This window comes from Urocampus carinirostris, chromosome 3 (genome assembly GCF_059441175.1).
Source record: "Urocampus carinirostris isolate Australia breed hairy pipefish chromosome 3, RoL_Ucar_1.0, whole genome shotgun sequence".
Classification (NCBI taxonomy): Eukaryota; Metazoa; Chordata; class Actinopteri; order Syngnathiformes; family Syngnathidae; genus Urocampus; species Urocampus carinirostris.
Genome location: NC_142351.1, coordinates 67,895,394 through 67,901,553, shown reverse-complemented (window position 1 = coordinate 67,901,553; position 6,160 = coordinate 67,895,394). Strand labels below are relative to the sequence as shown.

General features: G+C 36.7%; 1 pseudogene across 1 annotated transcript; it reads right to left on the bottom strand.

Moving 5' to 3' along the window:
- Positions 1-1,484: 1,484 nt before the first annotated feature.
- On the bottom strand, positions 1,485-3,551 carry LOC148370540 (uncharacterized; annotated as a pseudogene). Its single transcript, XR_015849870.1, has 5 exons — positions 3,409-3,551; positions 2,768-2,982; positions 2,158-2,305; positions 1,952-2,061; positions 1,485-1,793 (listed from the first exon to the last, which is right to left on the bottom strand). The product of XR_015849870.1 is annotated as an uncharacterized LOC148370540 (transcript).
- Positions 3,552-6,160: the final 2,609 nt, after the last annotated feature.

Genomic DNA, 6,160 nt, shown 5'->3' with positions numbered 1-6,160 from the left:
CAAATCCATGTCCCGTTGTCGAAATGTTCGACTTCACGAAGTTTGTTATGAAGCCGATTGTGTCGTTCCTCTCGGCACCCTCCAGAATGCCATGTATTCGGATGTTGTTCCGTCGTGATCTTGACTCGAAGTCCTCACACTTTGTTGCTAGTTTGGCGGTTTGTTGGAGCAGGAAGGCTGTGAACTGTTCTAGTCGTATCGTTCGCGCTTCTGTGTTAGCATGTAGCTCCTCCATGCCTTCCACCCTCCGCTCCAGCAACGCAGTGCGCTCCAGAAGCTCTTCAATGTTTTTTTCAAGTCTTGCCATGGCAATCTTGTTCTCGTTGGCTGCTTCGGTATGTTCTCGCCTTAATTTACGGATTTCATGGATGATGGCCGAGTCACGTCCCTCGTGGACCGGTGACATTCCTTCTAGTCAAGTCAAGTCATTTTTATTTGTATAGCCCTTAATCACAATAAGTCTCTAAGGGCTTCACAGATTAGTACACTATGTTACACAGACTATTTTTCAGCCGACAAGAAGAGTAGGTTATTACTCATTCTGCTCCCTCGATCTTTTTCTCCTTACACTGCAAAAACTGCCTCTAAAAAAACAAGAAAATATAGCCACTATTGCAGGAAATTTACTTGTTTCCGGCAAAATTATCTGCCAGTGCAGCAAGAAAATCCGACTTATTAAGTATTCTTGAAACAAGAAAAAAAAAAGAAAAGAAAATAAGATACCCAAAAATGATATTTTAAGCAGTTAATACTTATATTAAGTATACTTGTCAAGGTTTTTTTTGTCTCATTTTAAGATATTTGTGCTTGTTTTGGAGAATTATTGTTTAGAAACAAACTGGGTTTAAGCCAGGATTGCTCAAAAGTAGTTAGCAAGAAGGTTACAACAAGATCAATATTCTTGTATTAAGTTGGAAATAAATTAGAAATGGGTCAAAAACAAAATAAATTTGCTTGTATTAAGTATTAAAAATCTTAGCCAAAGAAGTCTTGTTTCAAGAAATTCTCTACGTTTCGATATACTATACAAATGCAAAAATAGTTTTAATGCAAAATTACCATTTTATTGGCAAACCACAACCTTTGTCATTATCACAAAACACAATTGACATATCAGTAACAGAAATACTAATTTTCTTGATAAGATCTTGAAACGTTTGTTGGCGAACTGTAAATCAAAGTTATCACTTACACATGTATCAGTGAACTGTCAAACAGACAACACATTTTTTTGCCAACAGGATATAAAGTGCAAGTTACCAAATTTCCAAGAGAACTGCAAACATTCTTTTTTGTCAGTTGTTTTTTTTTTTTTTAAATCAGTGCTTAAACTCAAAACAAGGCAAATAAAACTCACACGTAAATTACAGGGAGACTGAGAGGCCAAAGTGTCAGGGGTCACAGATGTTTTATAACAGAAAAAGTTCTCAAAGTGTGTACATGGCTGGGTGTGTGTTCCCTAGGGGAGGCAGCATTATACAAAGTTATGCAAGAAAGGCCATCCAATCACTTCTTGCTCGTTTAAAAGCTGGTGTGGCATCTTTGTCATGGATTGAGTCCCCCAGGACCTCAGTTTGTAGAAGTGAAAGAACAGAGGCCACACATTTGGGGTAGGTCATATGTAATTCATAATAGTATGCAATTATGTACAATGCTGCATCCCCTAGGTACCTTTTGGGTAATGGGATTGCTTCGGTTCCAAGGCAGAGAAAGGAGTCTAGATTTTCATCCACCAAAAGGAGTGGTGTGGTGAGTGGCCTTCTGTTCAGGAACGTCTCGGGGTCCTCTGTGGGCTTAACAGAAAAACACAACATCAGTAGGACAGCAATCACATCCCTCCATTCCTCGACTAAACATGACAATTTAGTATGAACAGAATAGTGGACCAACAAAAGGATCAACTATATTTGAGAAAGTTTAGTATGCACTTATGTAAAAGTTTGTGACTTACCAGAAGAACATGGATGAGAGCTTCAGAGGCAGATATCATCTTCTTGGGCACAGCAACATTAGACGGGAACAGAGCTGGCAGCATGGTCAAGAGGTTTATTGCTTGCTCCTCTAAAAAAAAAAGAAATAAAATAAAATATTTGTCTCTCAGTATACAGAAACAAACAAAGTTACAGATTCTATTGGTATTACGTTGGCTGTCCTTACCAGCTGAAAGTGACATTGGAGGTTTCATTGCCCTCTTGTAAACCCCATAGAAGCATAATCTAGATTTGAATTCGACCCACCGCTCCCTCAGCTCTTGCACGAAGTTGGAGTTGTTCTTGTCTATTATTCGTCTTATTTCATCAAGAACCTTTGGGGGCGGAAGACACACAGAAATGTTGTATGGAAATATCCAACACATAGTAGTTCAAGCATCACTTGAAAACGACAATTATATGTAGAGAGGTATTCTGAAAAACTATGTTCCCCCTTCCCCTCCTCCATTTGTGAAAATAATTCCATTCACACTGATGATTAAACGCTAATAGACAGGTGTGTTGCAAATAACATGCGAAACCGATGGACTATCGGATATTCTAAAGAAGGAAAAAAATCACATCACAATGCATAAATGCCGTTTTCCCTGTCTACATGCAGAAATAAAACCAGATTGCTCGTTTTTTTTTTTCTGAGAAAATAGATGAAAGGTTTTCCTGCAGGTAAGTGGGGTCGAAACAGCTATTTAATGTATCAAAGCAGTATGCATCCAATGTTCAAAAAAAACAATTTCACTGTTCAACTGAATCAAAGTGTGAATTGTGATCATACTTACATGGTCAATGTCTCTAAAGCATGGCTATGCCTCCAATATTTTTGCCGGTCTGTCTTGTTCCCTTATTGTGTCCAAATCAATGAAGGCCCTCCTCCCCTCAAACTCAAGGTCAAGAACTTGTGCCACATCAGCTCTGTTCTGTTTGGTATTGCGATATAGCTCCTGCAGAGATGTGTAGTGTTTAGCCTGGGCCATGCGGCTGTCCTGCCTACATTCTAAAAAGGTCAAAGAAAATATCACAACACAGTTGAGGTCGAAATTATTTGCTTCTTGCTAATGTTATTCATGCTACTGTTTCTACTGGAACAAAGACAAAATGTTCACTACATCTAATGAAGACATTCATTAATATTACTTGAATAGAAACAGGAAAAGGCAAAAATTACAAGGTCAAGATTTTCACCCCCCTTGTAAAAAAAAATAGTATTTTTGAGTTTTTTGGTGCCTGGCCTTGTTCTTTTTTGCTTTTTCCTGTTTCTGTTCAGCCCACCAGTTGAAAATTTCAATAAAAGCTGGAGATTTTGTCTGTGCCCTCCTAAAAGAAGTAGAACGATGTGAAGTGCTGATTTATCTTGTATTTTGTGTAATTTCGATGAATGGGTCTACTCCATTGAGAATGCCACATTTTTTTATACAATTACCAAGTGCATCAGCTTGTTTTGCTGGAGTGCTGGTTATGACTTGGGGGTCCCCTTCACTTTCTGGGTTGCTGATGGTGCTACTGCAGCTTGGGGAGACAATGACAGTGGAAGTGCTTGAGTCAAAATCCCCCTCATCTTCTTTCTCTGTGGCGCTAAACTGAAGGCGTCTCTTTTTTTCCCTTGCTGGTGTAGCCCCCTGGGTTTTGCGTGGAGTCCTGATGTTTTGCAACCTCTTGTTCAGTTGCTTATAGAGTTTGAACTGAAACATGAAATATAAAGACCATGAGTAAACAGAAACATTTAGGACAACACATGGACTAACAAAGACAAACAATCCATTTACTTGTGTTGGTTAAAAGTGTGCAAGGGTAAAGATGTTAATACAGAACCATTTTGTTCCAAGATATCAATACGTTTATCAAACTTAGTTACTTGTCTATAGATAAGATAGACAGCATACTATCTAGACCCCAATTCCCATATTGTCTGAGACTGGAAACAAATTCCCATCAGTCAAATTAAGTGGCTGACTATATCCATTTCATCAATTCATATAATAAATAATGACAACAAAGGATTCCAATCACCAAGTCATTGTACTCTTTCCCTCATATTGTGATGAAATGATTACATGTTGAAATGCTTGCTTACCCATCGACGTTGTAGATCCAGTTTATCGGACAACATTGGGTAATACAAAACAAGTCTCCTTGCCATTAACTGCAGGTCTTCTTTGGTAGGGTATTTTATGAAGTCTTCGACGGTCGAGGCCCTCAATGTAGAGACCATGTTAGTCACTGAATTTCTAATGAGCCTACAAGACAGCTCTCTAGAGAGCACACACTCTCCTCCTCGTCCAATTTTTTTCATTTCAAAATAGTGTTTTCTAACATGCTCTAATTCACTATCTGTGTAAATAACATATTGGAGGCTCGGAAGTTGTATGGTTTTGGCTGGACTTTCCTCTTTGTTGGTATTGTCATTTGTTGGGTGTTGGTTGCTGGATGAGGCCTGCTCCTGTGAATAAATCCATGAAAAGAAGACAAATTTACCCTTGCTGAGATGGTGTTTTAAGAAAATCTCAAAGGACAATGAGACAAGTTTGTCATACCTCAGGATGCACAACATTCCAAATGGATTTTATCCTAAGAAAATATTCAGGCCCTGGAAAAAGGTCTGAAAGTGTGAGCAGAGCATCTGCATCAATTTGTGCCACTGTGTGACAAATAGAGACAGAGGAAAATTAATTGAAGAATAATGACAACTGATTAAGAATAATCCAGATATTATGTAGTTCTAGCACTGTTACGTTCCTTTACCTAAAACTCTTGTTCCAACATGCTTAGAGGTTAAGACATGTAGGTCATAATAGAGACAGCAGCACAATATCTCTAAATTTTGTAGTACTGAATAAACGCATATTTCATAAGAAACTATTACAGAAATAATATGAGTAAAGCAAAACGAACTGAGAAAAAGTTGAGCGGGGCAAAGACATACAATACCCGTGGAACCTATCGAGTAAACTTGAGTGTGGATGAGTGTTTAACATGCAGCAAAGATTACTATATTAATGCTGATATGTTTTTATCCAAACATTTGAAGTCTACATAAAATAAGATAAATCACCCAGTGTTGGTTTAAGACTAGTGCTATACAGTTAAGCTGTGTGTGATGTGCAAGTAGCGTGCTGTTGATATTGCTACAGTAAGAATTGTGTGCATTCAATTGTCAACATCTTGTCCAATTAATTCATTAGTTCATTAGTTATTCGGCATGTATCAAGCACAGTTCTTCAAATCCCTCTTTGTACTCTTGTTTTTCTCTAAGCCAACAGCCAGGGGTCCCAAGTGTTTATGCCGGTTATGGTGGCTGCCCCAGCTCTCAAAACCTGTTCAATGCAAAGATAGAAAAAAAAATCAGGGCAGCACACCTCGAACTCCAAACTTTTATTATCTTTTTTTCTTTTTCATATCAGTACCCATCAGACAGGACTGTCTCAGAAATATAGGTCTTTATTTTCTGTAACGCAATTTTAAAAAAAAATGTCACACATTCGGGATTTATTCTAGATCAATGTATTATTACTGTATTTTTATTGTATTTGTCTTTTTTTCTAAGTTATATTGAAGTATTTCTGACGTATTACTATAGGAGTATTTCTTTACTCGTATTTTGTAATTTTGCTGTATTAGTATTTTTGTAGTATTACTGTAGTATTACTTTAATATTATTTTTGTAGAATTTAAAATTAGGGCACAACAACAAATTAGGTCTGTATTTTTCAGCATTAAATTGATATGTAGTTTTGTAGTATTTTCAGTTATTCTTAAGGAGTATTTTTGTAGTATTTACATTATAGTATCGCTGTAGTATATTTGTAGTAGTATTTTTGGAGTATTACTGTTGTAGAATTTTTGTAGTGGTATTTTGTAGTATTAGTGTAGTAGTATTTATGTAGTATTACTGTGGTAGTACAGTATTTGTCTAATATTTATGTAAAGGTACTTCCTAAGTGTTTTTGCAGTATTTTTTTATCCAAAATAAAAGCAAAATAACGTCAGGTCCCATTTTTCTGCTCATAAACAACATTTTAAGTATTTTTATTCTCATGTATGAAATAAACCAATATCTTTTTCTTTCCTAGTCTGATGTAAAATAGCCTCTCAAAAATAATTTTGAATTGTAAACAATTTTTTCAACATGTTTGATATAAAGTGCTGCTGTAACTTGTATAATTGTTCGTAAATTG